The 15,036-nt window shown below is 44.3% G+C and overlaps 1 protein-coding gene across 1 annotated transcript in view; it reads left to right on the top strand.

The window, feature by feature from the left end:
• The first annotated feature begins 126 nt into the window (after positions 1-126).
• Positions 127-15,036, top strand: part of LOC105424245 (uncharacterized) — a 38,836-nt gene continuing 23,926 nt past the window's right edge. Inside the window, exon 1 of the mRNA XM_011634374.3 lies at positions 127-515. The gene's annotated coding sequence lies outside the window, so the exon portion shown is untranslated. The remainder of the gene's footprint in view (positions 516-15,036) is intronic.

Below are 15,036 nucleotides of genomic sequence, written 5' to 3'. Positions count from 1 at the left end.
GTAGGGGGCCGCACGACGCGCACGGCGGTGGTGGCGGTGGTGCGCGCTGCGCTGCGCTGCGGCGGCGGCGGCGGTGGCGGCGGCGGCGGTGGCGGTGGCGGCGGCGCGGCTGCCAAGGTATTTAAGGTACCGTGAACCGGCGGCGCACGAGTAGTTCACTTCTGTTCGGTGTGGTGTTGCGGTGATTTTGAGGGGCCAACTAAAGAGAGCGAGAGCGAAAGAGAGAAAGAGAGCGAAAGAAAGAGAGAGAGAGAGAGGGGGAGAGAAAGAGAGTAAGCTCTTGCGCTCGCACATGCTCGTTGGAGGGTGCGAGAGAGGAGTCCGGGTCCCTTTTGAAAAACGATCGTCGCATCGCGACTTCGGAGCAAGCACGTAGTTTATCGTAAATCTACAATAGATTCGCGTCCGATACGGTGCGAAATAACTAACTAAATCGTCGATCGTGCATCGAGAGGGGACCACGTCGCCGCATCGAGCCGTCAGGGTCGTCCGCCGTCGACGACCGTGCTGGATAGGTAAGTGATCGTGAAGAGTACTTAGTGCCGGTCTTCTCCTCGGCCGATCGTTGAGGGTGGATAAGTGACGAAGCGGGTTGGTCGCGCCTTCTTCGGTGACATCAAGTGATCAAGATCAGTGATTCGATTAAGCGACTGTGACGGGCCGGGATAACGACATAATCGTTTCGATCGTTATCGTCGTTGTCATCGTGGATTTTATGGACTGTGATGATGTGCTCTACCGAGAGAATATCTCGATCCTCAAGTGATCCCGAAATGCGAAGGGGGAGATCTAGAAATTTATATGAAAATTCGGTTTTTCGGTTCGGAGAGGCGTTATAGTGAAACACCCCTATTGCACGGAGAATTTTTCCACACTCTGCGTTGCCGACGATAAGAACTCGTTTATATCACGTTTTTATCACGTACGAGTTATTTGCTTTAAAAAACATGTCTAGAATTATTTATGAGAATTAGAAAAGATTACGTATCTTTAATAGCGAATCTTTAAATATTTATAATGATCTTTTTTACTTATTAAAAAAATTTTTTTTATGCAAAAATTATTTTTACTGTAAATGTGAAATAATGAAGTAACGATCAATTTTCTATTGAATATTTCACTTACACAGTTATTTCATTAATCAGCAAGGAACGATCGACCAATTAACAATTCATGTAAATTGGTCATCGTATATATCGATGAAGGAGATATTTAGAGTAAGAAAAATAATTTCTATATTTTTATACATAATAATTTCTTTTTTTATAAATCGTGTGAAGATGGATCAAGAATCAAGTCAAAAAGGGTCAATCCGCACTACCTAAATAATTCAAGGCGTCATACAATAGGTATGCGTGTTAACTTGCAGCTTGTAAAGGATAGTCAGGGGTGTACGAACACCTCGTACAATTAAGAGAGTGTTTGAATACCGTGTCAAACACCAATACGCCAATACGTGAATACCAAGGAGACCTCCGTTCCAATCCGGAGGATCTCGAAGTATTCGCGGTATCCGGAAGATTATGAGAGATTTCGTTACGAGACAGTACGATGAGAGCAACGAAATCTCGAACGATAACACATTTGCACATATATACAATTGACGTAGATTATATTTTGTATGCGGAATCATAAGTTCGAGATCAATTGCAATTTTTCGAATACATTTTACGAAATCGCATAACAACAAAGTTATGTAAAATTATTATTAGACTTTTCAAAAACAGTTGAACTCTTTGCAAGAATGCAAGAGAACATCAACAGCCGAAAGTATCGATTTTTTTAAAGCGACAACTAGTCAGGAAGAATTTAAAATAGGCCGCGCGGTCCTACATAATGAGTCACAGAAGTACTGGGGATTGGAATAATAGATCGCGCGCGCGGGCCCTGTGCGCGAGAGAGCGACACGGTAACAGAGATGAAAAATGCAAACTAGAGGAATCTACAGGAATCTCCCCTTTGTATCTGTCGGAGTAGATGTTGTCCCGGCGTTTTTCTTCTTTTATTTATTTTTTTCGAACGACGATGGAGAGAGAAGCGCGTGAATAAACGGGACATTCCTGCGGTGGATCGAATTCTCCTCTCAATCTTTCATGGAAACCATGGCGGCAATGACGACGATGATCACGGCGACGACAACGATCGGAAATTCTGCATGACGCGGCGCCTCGCGTTCGAGCACGTGCAACCGCTGTTGCTGTTACGTTCGCGGTCGATTGTTGCTATTTTCCTGATGGCGCGCCGCGATCTCGCCGTTTGCGAGGCAATCTTGCTCCGCTGTAAAAACGAACGGTCGGCAAATCCGTCACGGTCGACGTGCGTCCGATAGCTCGCCTATCGCGTAACGATCAACGGGCGTGATATATTAAATCGCCTTTCAGCGGAAACGCGAGGTTTCCAATGAACAGTTAACTCTGCATATCGACCGTAATAATGCTGCGATCCTCGCAGCCAAGTATGATGTTGCATACTAATACGCGAATACTTGTTAGGAGGCTTACATATCCGCATCGCGTCGCTACCGTAACGCTGAACATTAATAGGAACGTTTCTCTCACGATTTTATCATCGCTCTTATCGTTCCTTAATATTGCGTACGATTAATCATTAATTGGAAACACATGAGTCATTTGCAATGCCAGTCTATTCATTTTGTGGAAGATTTTTTGCGTTTTACCAGATGGTCCATTATTTTTTGATTTTATTACATTTATTTGAGATTCAATCATCAAAGTATTCATTTTAATTAATTAAAGATTAAAAAAAAAATTTTTAATATTCAAGCGATTTTTGCTCATAGGAAGAAATGGATTCCGTAGAATCCGTGGATAAAGGGAAATACCGGGAATACGCTAACAAAGTACTCATTATTGAACGTTAATTAGCAAGGCCAACCTGTGTCTACAACGATGCTCGCGCGCTTGTTAGGTAGAACGACGAAAATGAAACGTGGTAATGGAGTGTAAATAAGAAACGTCTCGGCAGACACGCGATCTAGGAAGGGCAATAACCGAAGAGAGAATCCAAAGTTTGTCGGTCCACAGGTAGACGGCGAGGGTGTTCTTAAGCCGCTATGATTATTTTGCGATCAACCCAACCAACACTGTTGTGTCGTGCAACTTCTTGATAGGACATTCGCTGTTTTCTTACTGTGATTTCTTACTATTATTTCTCATATCCACGCTTCGACTAAGATTTTGTTAGCATATTTTTTTCTATATATAAATTTTAATTTCCAGCAATATTTAATTATTTACACTTTATTCCAATAGATATTTTTATTTAACGACTTTTTTTATATTAATTTTTCTTGCTTTCTCATCTAATATTCCATTATAAAAGTTATATATAAAAAATATTTTGTGAAATCAAACTTTATGAAATAAGTTAGTATTTTATAATTTTTTTCATTGGATTAATATGAATAAATGACACAAATTTACATTTAACTAAATTAAAAATTGAAAGTAAAAATTTAACATTTTACATTTATTTACAAAGATTATTAAATGGTCCGTAAAATGTCGTGCGAATTTTCAACAAGTCCGTTTTAGGTTCTCGCTTGACCGAGCGCTCGAATCACACGGATATTCATGAAACGGTAAAAACGAGAGAAGCGAACGGTGTATGTCGAAGCAGCATATTCGTCATGAGCACACGCTACAATAAGTTTCAAAAGGACGAGGCGCGTGTCGAACGCCGTCACCGTCGTCGGACTTTGAATGACGGACGCTTCACGTGATTCTCAAAGCCATCGATCGTTGAGCGTATTGAGCCGATAATCTTCCCGATAAACAGTGTTGCGGATAAAAAAAAAAACAACGGGAGACGCTTGGACGGCCGTCGGCCTCCGGTTATAAAAGAACAGCTGCGTTACAAACAACGTGTATAAAAATACCGAGTACATCTATAGGCTTGCTCCTGTAGCGCGTGAAATGAGCTCGCGGATTCAATCGATCGCATCAATTCTTCGGTCACGTAGGACAATACCGTAAAAATCGGATGCTTTTGCTGAATTTAGCGATACTCTGGCAAATCGATCGTAGTCCTGGGACGTTGACCCGCGGCTCTGCAGACGAGACGAAATAGGAACGTGCGAAAATACCACTTGGAAATTTGGTATCGCAAAACGCGTTCGATGTGTAACTCCGATCGATAAATCGATTGGACACTCAGTCGTGGAATATGGATGATAAATTATCGGTTTTCTGTTATCCGCGCAACGAGGTGTGACGCATTGCTCCAGACATTTTGAGCATCACGTATGAGAGACGTGCTCTATCGGCTGTCGCGATATCACAGACGCGACAGAAATTTTTACCTCCGGGTAACATTCACAACCGCCATTAAATATTATTACGCGAAACACTTGTCCGTCTTTCTCGACGTTTATTGACGGTATTTTTCCTCTTTTATTTCCCTCATTGAGGGAACCACTCGACGTCCGAATGGTTTCTCTCTCGTCCGATCCAAGTATCGTGAGTGCGCCTGTCCGGCCGAGTATTTTTTATTCCGCGCGTGTCCGACCATTCTTCGGTATCGAATGCGGTTTATGACTTCTGTCCAGTAACCAGCCGTGTACTCGATAAAAATCGGCTACTCGGTCTCGGCGAAATCGGAGGGAATTTCAATGCGCGCATTTCAAATCGCCCCCCACGCCACCTTGGGACTCGTCCCACGTATGGGACGACATACACGACCTCACGAACGGTTTTCAGAACGCTAATCGGTGTATAGGTGCGGTTTGATTTCCACGTTTGTTCAATATAATTTTTACCGTTTTTTTTTTCTTTTACCATTATGCCATGATCATGATAAAATTTTAATTAAGACATAATTAGCGCAGTCGAGTTCATAAATCAAGATTATATAAAGGAAATGCGAGAAAAGTTATTCTATTAAAAATTTGCAGGTGTATATAAAATTATTTCGTCTGAATATAATTTAAAGAGATATATCTGATACGTATATGTTGATGAATTAATAATTAGTAGAAAATAATTCATTCATATACCATTTCATTGTACCGTTAGGAAATATTACTTTTTAATGAATTGAAATAGACATAAAATGTATGAACATAAACGTCGCATAAAAGCGTGAAGAGCCTGATCGCTTCATAGATCACGTAAGATCAAACTCGGTAAAGCGGTCGACAGTTTGAAATACTTTAGACACGCTTTTATTCCAGTATAAAACGGAAATAAAGATAATCCAATTTGCGCAAGTTATTTTTATCTCTCTTTTTTTTTTTAGCGAACCTGCACCGTTGGCCTAGTTCCGTTAATAATGTAGGAGTACCTGTCGGCCGGTGTGTCGGACGACCGTCGGAATTGTCACCGACGACTGGTCGGTGACCTGTCTGCATCTCTTTTCTTTGCAACATGCGCCTCTCTATTCCTTCCTTCGCGACCTATCCTTTCTCTTTGTGAATCAGCATGCGAACAGGGACAGGAACAGGTCGCGAATACGAGTGCACGCGATTCGTCGCGACGGCTTATCCATCAAATAATTCGTAACATTCGCGCCGACCTAGTAGCGATAAATTATGGGCGGGACGACAGCGCGAATAGACGACGCAGGTATACTGCTACCGAGCATACTAACGAATAACTACGTAATCATGAGATATAGGCCGATGTACTATGTGGATCGCCATGTGGCGCGGCGGCCTACTAGTAGGTAGCCGCCGGTGTCCGCTCATATCGCGCACGATAACTCTCTCACGACTGTACTTGGTGTAGAGGTGGATTAACGTCTGCCCGATATCGAGAATTAATCTCCATTGGTAATCGGTTTCTTGTACGGTAACGGTAAATTATCCGTCCCGGTGCTCAGCCCGCAGCGCTCTCGCTGTTCACTGTTCTTCGCTATACCATCGTACGATTTGTAATTAGTCGGCTAATTTGCCGTGTGGCACGTTCGTATTATCGCGACTTTCGTTACGTGCGAGTGTTCCCGAAGGAATGCAGGAAAAAGGAAGAAAAATATAATTTAGATTTGTTCGCGAAAAAAGTAGAGCGTGACTGTGACGCACGGGAAATCCCCGCAATGCGCTGTCACTCCTAAACGTTCGTGGTCCTCATCTACCTACAACTTCCTACGATTGTTGTCGGAATTCGCACGATTATCCCTTGCAAGGCAATCGAGATAGATATCCCGGAGAGCGAGCTAATCGAAAATGTGATGTAACGCTCAGTCACGTTCTATTTTCTTCCGTAACGACTCCACCATTTATATAGATTGAAAATGAAAAGTTCATCAAGTTTCATTAAGTTTTTATTGAGTTTCTGTTAGCTTTAATTAAGTTTCAGTTGCATAAATTTCGCAATAAAATATCATTAGTTTAATTGAAGAAAGATGACAAACAATAATATTCCTCCAAGGCAGAAGTGACTAAACTTTCGTCAAAAAATTATTAAAAAATATTATTTGGAAATTTAGATAATGTCATTATTGATATATCGTGATCAAGATCCTGACAAAGATCCTCACGATGCTCTTGCATCTAAAATCGTTATTTGTTTTTGAAGGGGATGAAATTGTGGGCATCCGCGACATTTTCTCGCCTTGAACAGTTGCTCGTTCCCGTAGAAAAAGGGATTGCCGTTTAACGAGCGTAATCGTTAATCGCTTGCGTGTGGTATATAGACGAAAGTCGCTCGACCATGAAGAACAAACTCTGGAGCTCGTGGCGTTGGTACCCTCGATCTATCTATTCTAGTATACGATGAAGCCACGATCGTCGCTGCGCGTGACGGCCATTCCGAGATTAATAACATCGAAGAATCACCTTCTCATTCTGCTTCTCATTGGCGAGAGGAGCCTGCACGGTTTTGCCGCGGCGGCGGACGCCGAAGGAAGAGTGGAGAGAAAAAAAAGGAAAAAAAAAAGGATGAGGAAAAGGGGGCAAGGAAAGAGAGGGACGGAGAGGAAAAGAGAGGGAGCAACGGGAGGAAACGTCGGCCTAGTGGAACACGATCTTACCTTGATGAAGACCATTTACGGAGCCTTGTAATAAGATAGTAACAGAGCACGGCTCCTCCTCGGTCGTTCTATCTCGGACGTATGAAGAGAACCAACTCGCCTTCTCCTCTCGTTCGCTCTTCCCTTCGTTTCCTTGTCCTCCGCAGCGCTCCCGCCGCGCTACGCCACGCCGAGTTGTTCACTCGTTCTTTCTCTCGTCTATCTTATTTTATTTCGTTTCGTTTCGCTACATTTTCTAGCCTTTCCCCAGTAGGCCGCGTCCAGCTGACGGCGGCACAGCGCGCAATGCCGCTTGGCGCTTGGTGGGGTTTTCGCAGCTCGGAGGAATATTGAAGTGGAAAGGTTCGCGAGAGGAGTTCTTCCGGGTCTCGGCGCGGAGGGCGACTTCCAGATGCCGAACCGCATCATGCTGATCCAAACGTTGCTATAATGATATCAACGTAATTGGTCCGTTTTCAATTGCAGGCATGCACTCGGTAACCGTAGGTACATATCACAGCAATGATCCCTTGTCGTAATTGAGGACGTTCCTAGCGATTGCTCGAGGTTGCGGCATTAGTCCGTCCGGTTTCCCGAGATGTCGGCAATTGTCATAAGGAATCCCACAACGATCGTCGTATCATCCGAGATGATCTTTCCCGGGAGGAAGGATAGACATCAAGCATACTTTGGTCCATTTTTGTAAGAACGCGAAATAAATCCGCTCCTTATTTGTTATTAGCATATTGAGAAGCTAAGCTAACACGGTAGCGAGATGCGCCAAGTGAGACAAGGATCGTCCGGGATAAAACGGTCCGTCACGAAGCATCCGTGCTATTTTGCACCGGGACTTAACGACGTGTCATTTCGTGGGTGTCCCCGGCGGCGATTATCGTCGTTCCAAGGCTGACAGCGTACGAGCTTTGTCGACAGGATTTGTCGTCCCGCGAGCCCGCCTCGGAACTGTGGGCCCACAACCGGCGACCAGAAGTCGGCGGAGATCGTATCTCGCGTCTACACCGGGTAAGACAACTCCACTGGCAACTGGGTGATTGCTCTTCGTGATCCGCGCGGCCTCGCATCCGGTTCGCCATCGTTACATTATTTCCCGTGCGCCTTGTCCCCTGGACAAGAAGGTGATCTTTACTAGCGTGTGCACTGACGGTTTCTCCACTGCACTATTTATACGAAAAAGTGAGGGTACCTTCCTCTGCACCTGGGCATAGGTCACAATGACGTTCCGTTGTCTGCCTTAAGCACGAGCTGGTCACATCACACGTTCCTTTACTTCACCGACTTCCTCGACACCTGAAGCTACATTCATGGTATCTTTAAGCTTGATTCTCGAGAAATTTTTTATGAAGTTGTATCTTAATTATCTTCAATTTTATAGGAAATGCTCGCCTGTTCTCACAAGTTTTTCCTACAATTATCACAGTAAAATAAATAATCTAATTCTTGTTTTAAATAAAATTCGATAAAGAGAAGATATAAAGTAATCTTATAGACAGCTATATCTTATAGATTGATCTTCCGTTATATAATTATGGTACGTTTTAGACAAGTTAATCGCGACACGTTCTTTCGCATACATTCGTAAATTTCCTGGAAGTTGAGGATCTTTTAGCGATCGTTCTGCTCTTCCATGTACTGGTTTCCTAGTCGGGACGTCGTGTCAGTTGATCTGGAAACCTCATATAAGAAATCACTATCGTGACTTGCTAAGGCCAACGGGCGTGTTACTTTGGTAGAAAGCTCAGACAGACACAGGTGCGCATGTCTCCTTCTGGCAGGGAATAGAATCACCGTTTCTTCAAACGTGCCTCCTATCCTCGCGCCTCCTGTCATTATGGTTCTTTCACCTCGCGGAAATCACAATTACGCGGAAATTTACGCGCCGAGGTCACCCTCCATGCTTTTCCGAATCACTCACCGTGAAAATAATATCCGACAAATTCATTATAATGTTTTCATAAACTTCTTGCTGAGCAGATGTTCTATCAAGTCTCCATCCGCAAATAGAAAAGATAAGGAAGGAAAAAAGAAAAATGCATTTCCATTGCATGAAATGAAATCCGAAAGATTTTCCATGGCACATTGATGTTTGTCCATCGTCGATTCCTCGCTAAGTGGCATGGCACCACGCCTTGTCGAAGGATTTTGCTTTTCCGGTTCATGCAGCGCGCGGCGCTTCGCGTTGCATCGCGCCGCGCTCAAGGCAAACTCAACTGTGTTTCAGGGATTCCGTGTAAACGCAAGGTAAACAGCGATGAACGCGTTGCGCCAGCGATGAACGCCAACTTCTGGAGAGTTTCCCGATGTGTACACAGGCACATCGAGGGCGAAAGAAAGATCTTCTGCTCCCACGCGCGGCGACTCACTCGCCGTCATCCGCTCCGGGAGACACGCTGTTATGACTGCCATTATTATTGTAATTATTTCAGGACCCCTATAAACACGCGAAGCACCGCGTATTTGCATGCGATTTTGCGCTTCTGCTGAGCGTAACCGGCATGCCGGGATAAGCTGTGTTTGAGGGGAGTAGCAAGATGGAAGGTCGCATATATCTTAAAAGTTGGTCACATCGACAACGGTAGATTCCACGTAAAATGTAACTAAATTTCCAGATCTGTGCTCCGGAATATTAATTATGAGCATTTAATGAATATATAGTCTGATAAGATATAGGATTAGTTAAGACAAGCGCTCATGAATTTACTCGTCTAGAAAATTATCACGGTAATAACCATAGGTGCGTCCGGCTCGCGGGTCCCTTTTACTATTTTCTCGAGAATTATGGGATGCGGTCTGTGGAACTCGTATGCTTCGCATCGTGACATCATCGACATCTGCTGATAATTATCGTACTATACGGAAGAGACATGTTTATGTCACGGCGGCTCATTATATTTGGCAATTATTTGCCGTATAAATCAGAGGTCTACGTACGACAGACAATTTCCGCATTCGATCCTGCGGCGCGAGCGTGTCGGCAAATATTTGCGATTACTTATCCGCGGTCATTCGCGCTTCGTGTTTCTCTATATTTCTTCTCCTTCTTGGTCCTCCCACTACGCCGAGATTCGAGAAGACATTAAGATACTCTCGAGAGTGCCATAAGATAAACCAGCATACTCGGAACGTCCAGTCGATATTCTGAAATCGTTGAAGGCTGTGCACTCGGTGCACGGAACAATCAGGTTTGTTATTCCGCCCAATGCACACGTTGTATAATGTTACGATCCAAAGTAGCATCTGGAAAAAAAAAAACTTATTTTACAACGTAACGTATTTTATCAACTGTCGTAAAATGGTAGAGCGCCATAAAGTGAATTCTCTTTTCCGGGGTATACGCTCGACCGTTCGATGTCACCTAATTTAGAAGAATGACGATGGCGAATTCCATCGATAGCGGTGTGCCACTGCGACAATCCTATTTACATACATCTAATAAGTCTTATTTCCGCTCGAGAGACAATTATCATACCACTTTGCCACGCCGTACGCTATTTGGAGCGATTCGCGATCGCGCCGGAGCCTCTGCTTTGCGAAATGACGCCTAACTACAGAGAGAGAGGCTAACATCACGCGGCGGATTGATGGTAGCGTTGGGAAGCCGGGCGATGAAAGCCCGCGTAGAGAGTAGTTCGCCGTTGGTGCGTTGGAATACCGAGCGGCATCGGCATCTCCTGCCTGGATACGCCAAAGGACGGAGAATGCCGGTACCGCTAGTTTGCATAATAATTAATCACCGGTGCTCTTCATAACGGGCGATTTCCGCCGCTCCTTGAGAGCTGTGGCTAGGCTATAGCAACCAATAATATCGCGGCGGCGGCGGCGGCGGCGGCGGCGGCGGCGGCAGCGGCGGCGGCAGCGGCGGCGACGGTGTATAGCGGACGAATCGGCTCTTAGCGAAAACGCGAACGACGGAGGAAGAGAAATGCATCGACAGCCGGTGCGGGAATAATCAAGTATTAACCAGTACATCCGTGCGGCGTTCGATTAGATTCGAGGATGATCCCCGTCATCTCTGAAAGGAAATCGGCGAACGATTAACAGAACGGAAAGATAGCGGGCACGCAACATCTCGCACGGAATTGCGCTCCCTTTATTCGCGAAGCGCTCAGGCACGTTAGGCCTCTCTTGAGAGAATTAAGAATGGAAATGAGAGGGGGGCATTGGTTTGCTGTTTCGTGCCTTAAGGCTCAAAATGTCTGTCTGTTATATTAACGCAGTTCATTGAGAGCTACCACGCCTTCGTGCGCGGTCGGAGTTAGATCCGGAGTATTGTTGCACCGGCCCGGCTTTATGAAAGATTCCTCGTCGTATCTATCGCGCGATATATCATTCGTTTATCGCTACCGGGACACCGCTCGATACAATGAGCGTAAAATAGAATACGTGGGATTAATCGTATTTCACTTCGCCGGCGGTTACTGTTAACAGGATGTACTGATTTCTCCGTTGGCGATATTATACGTTTTACATATACGTTTGATTAAACGGCCACGATTATGTTCCTACGATAATTAAGGGGGTACCGTTGCTGAACGTTTGGAATCTCAGATCGAAGATATTGTTCCGTCGTAATTACGACGACGCGTTACATATTCATCGATACGATAATGCCGCAACGCGTACTTGTTGAAATTTTGCTCACGATCGAGAGTATGCAAAAGAATCATTGCAACGCGATGGCGATTAAGCGGGCCGGACGGTATTCAAAGATGCAAAAAAATTCTAATCGAGATTCATCGCGTTGGAATTTTCGACTGGCCCATTAAATCGCATGCCTTTCCAAGAATCTATCAACTCACTTTGGTCCAGCCCAACGGCCATTATCGGGAGAGCATCATTCTGAATTATGCGCTTCGCAGACGAGCATCTTGCTGAGGGACGCTGCTCGTTTGAGGAAGGGCGCGCGTAATTGATGGGCTTTAATGGGCTGAAGATTATAACGTGCCGTGTTTTAATTACCGTGATCGTGGCATATCTTCCTGTTATTATACGGCTTGATACGAACTGGCGTGATTGAGCGCGCCCTAAACTTTGTGATTACTCGCGACGGACTTCCTGCACATAAATGTGATACGGCGACACCATTTTGCTCATCGTGATCTTCGATTAACGATTACTCTCCGCGGTAATAATTTATCACGCGCATCAACTCTCGATCTCACGTGGACTTTTTATGCGGTAATTCATGGTTAACATACTTCTAATCGACGTAATTGCCTTACCGAGACGAAAGTGTAGCTATTAATAATAATTTATATTTTTAAATACATCTTTCATCGTGGCGTGCTTTATTTATATGTCTTGTATTAAGAGGCCAAGTTGCGTTCTAATTTTAATTTCAAACTAATTTCGAAACTTTTTCATCGTCATAACATATAATCTATTTTATAAAAGTGACTCAACTGAATTTTAATCGGCAATATGTGCAAAATGCAGAGTTTAATGGACCACGATACTATCTTAAACGCTACGTAACTATTTTCGCGGAAACAATATTTAGCAGAGAAGCATACGTGTAACGAAAATGCGGCGGAAGAATGGGCGCTACGTGCCGGACAAAACAGCCACTTATGGATTATCCGTGAAGAAGTCGTTGCATTCCCGAGGCCTTCCTCGTGTTTACACGAGCGTGGCATTTCTCGCTGGAAACTTGCCGCTTGCTTCGTGAGTTTGCTCTCAAAGGGCCCGTTCGTGAGTAAATGGCGCGACGAACAGGAAAAGACTATCAACGTGGAAAAGGAAGCAGCAGCGTCGTAAAATCATTCGTCAACAGTTGAGAAGAAGAAGAGGATAGGATATTACAGCCTTTACAAATTTAACATCAGCTTTGATATCAGTAATGCTCTTAAGAGATTGAAAAATAACAGTCAATTAAAAATAACTTCACACGAAGTGTGATAAAACGAAAACAAAGATTTCTGAAACGAATGAGGGTTTAAATACCAAGGAAAGAGGAAACAAAGTAAGACGTAAAACGGAAGTTGCTTCGGGTTCGCGTGAATTTTTTCAGAATGAAGGGGAAAATCAAGAACGAGCCGTATAAGCGCGTCGGTTTCGTATCAACTAAGAAGCTCGGAAGCATGACGGACGAACAAGGAAGCTGAGATTACACCTTTATTAGTTCTTTTTTTTTCTTGTCCAATATACGTCGGAGATATATGCAGGCGTACAGAGTCCGGATGAACGTAAAGAATTGCAAGTAACTTGCAGCCGAGTTGTGCACGCGGTAATAATGTCTAGTTAATTGCATAGTGGCGAGAGCTCATGGCGTAGGTATCTTATGCTGGCGCGCGCGCGAGCGCGCGTGCCAGTAAATATAAAATTAATGCAATATAAAATTAATGCAGATATTTGAAAGAGAGCATGCTTGAAGCTCATCTGCGAGCGCTGCCGCTCGATTGTATATTTAACATACTTTATCAAGATCAGTTTTATTAGTGGAATTTCACGATCGAGCGAAATGTTCTGATCTTGTACTAATCTTATGATTTGCCATGAAATTTATTAAAACTCGCCACGAGTAATACTGGCAAAAAACAGCTGATACTTATTTATCCTGTTACAGCAAATAAAAGTCGAAAACGGAAATATCACTTAATAACGACTACATTAAAATTAGCATAAAATATTTTATGCGTGAAAATCCGCTGAGAAGTGTAATCGTAGAATCTTTCTGATCGGTATAAATGTATATGCGCTTATTAGCTGCGCATTTGACGGGAATGAAGAGAGGAAGCGGAAAAAAAAAAAACAACAAGGAAGATGCGTATCTCGCGAGGTTGTGGGCGAGGAAGATGTGTCTTTCTATGAGGTATTACGATATCGATGAAGGGGCGTATCTTGCGATAATGCGCGTTATTACGTGTTGCCGAGCGAACCGGCAATCGATGGAACGATCGATCGACAGCGACGAGGGAACGTTTCAATCGCGACCATTGGATGATAGGAGTACCTATGCTCTGTATCATGACGAGTCCTCTCGAGATAGTACAGTTGAGTGGTTGGCATCGTCAAAAAATGGAAAGGGCGAAAATTTATGTAAAAAAAACGTTTAGCCTATATATCGAGAAGTTATTTTTAGCTGGCTATTTCGGTACGGTACTACAGAGATTATTTAATTTAGACGAGATTTTTATTGTCGTGATTTTTTTCGTCTCCTTTATTACTTCGAAGGATAATTCAGCTTAAATGTTTTTGAGTACTTTCTTCACTTTTATCTTTTACGATCCAATTATATTAGATTAACAAAATATAAATAAATCTTACAGTGATTTACGAAAATTTGCAATAAATTCCATTGTGTGATAAAGAGCGGAGTGAAGGACTTCGCGGGAATTAGCGGGTAAGAGCCGTGTGTTCCGATGTCTGCGTGAATTTCTCGGAGATTAGCGGCAAGTAAAATGCGAACCGCCGCGATGCGAATGGGTCTAATATGGGCGAGGGTTGCGCCGTCGGGGACCACGGGGGAACACGAGGAGTCCGGGTGGTTTATTCTGCGCGGCGCGTAATTCTAGCTCAGGTAGGTCTATAAATAGAGGCCGTGTACGTGTTGCTGACCTGTTGCTCGAGAGCACCCTCGTGTGAACGTCGGGGCCCTGAGTAATCGAACCCCCTTCCGAGAGGTACGTTCTCTCCTCCGCCGCCTCACGTTCCGTCGTTCGTGCCCAAAAGCACTCGCGCCGAGCCGAGCTGAGCGGAGCCGAACCGCGCGCCCCTGGGAGAGGTCATTAGGCGTAATGAATACCCGATAGTCCTTTAACTCGCAATATAATCGCCTCGGAGAAACTCCAAACACGATCACGGGCATTCGGTGTTCTGTGCGCTCCGAACAGCCTTACGCCGAGCATTCCTGCGATAATGACCACTCCGCGCAAATCTCGCTGCAAATTTCAACGATGACCACCGTGTAAGCGCCGTGGAACACGCGATCTCGCAGCTTACGTGGAAATGCGTGCGACGACGCGTTTAATAATCACATTCATACGGAACGAAACGATGTCGGTCGCTCGAGTTGATTGTCGTTTCGCGATCTCTCGCGTTTCGAGGACTTCT

This window comes from Pogonomyrmex barbatus, unplaced genomic scaffold (genome assembly GCF_055798465.1).
Source record: "Pogonomyrmex barbatus isolate J1 unplaced genomic scaffold, ASM5579846v1 scaffold3, whole genome shotgun sequence".
NCBI classification, from domain to species: domain Eukaryota; kingdom Metazoa; phylum Arthropoda; class Insecta; order Hymenoptera; family Formicidae; genus Pogonomyrmex; species Pogonomyrmex barbatus.
This window is presented reverse-complemented; position numbering and strand designations above follow the sequence as displayed.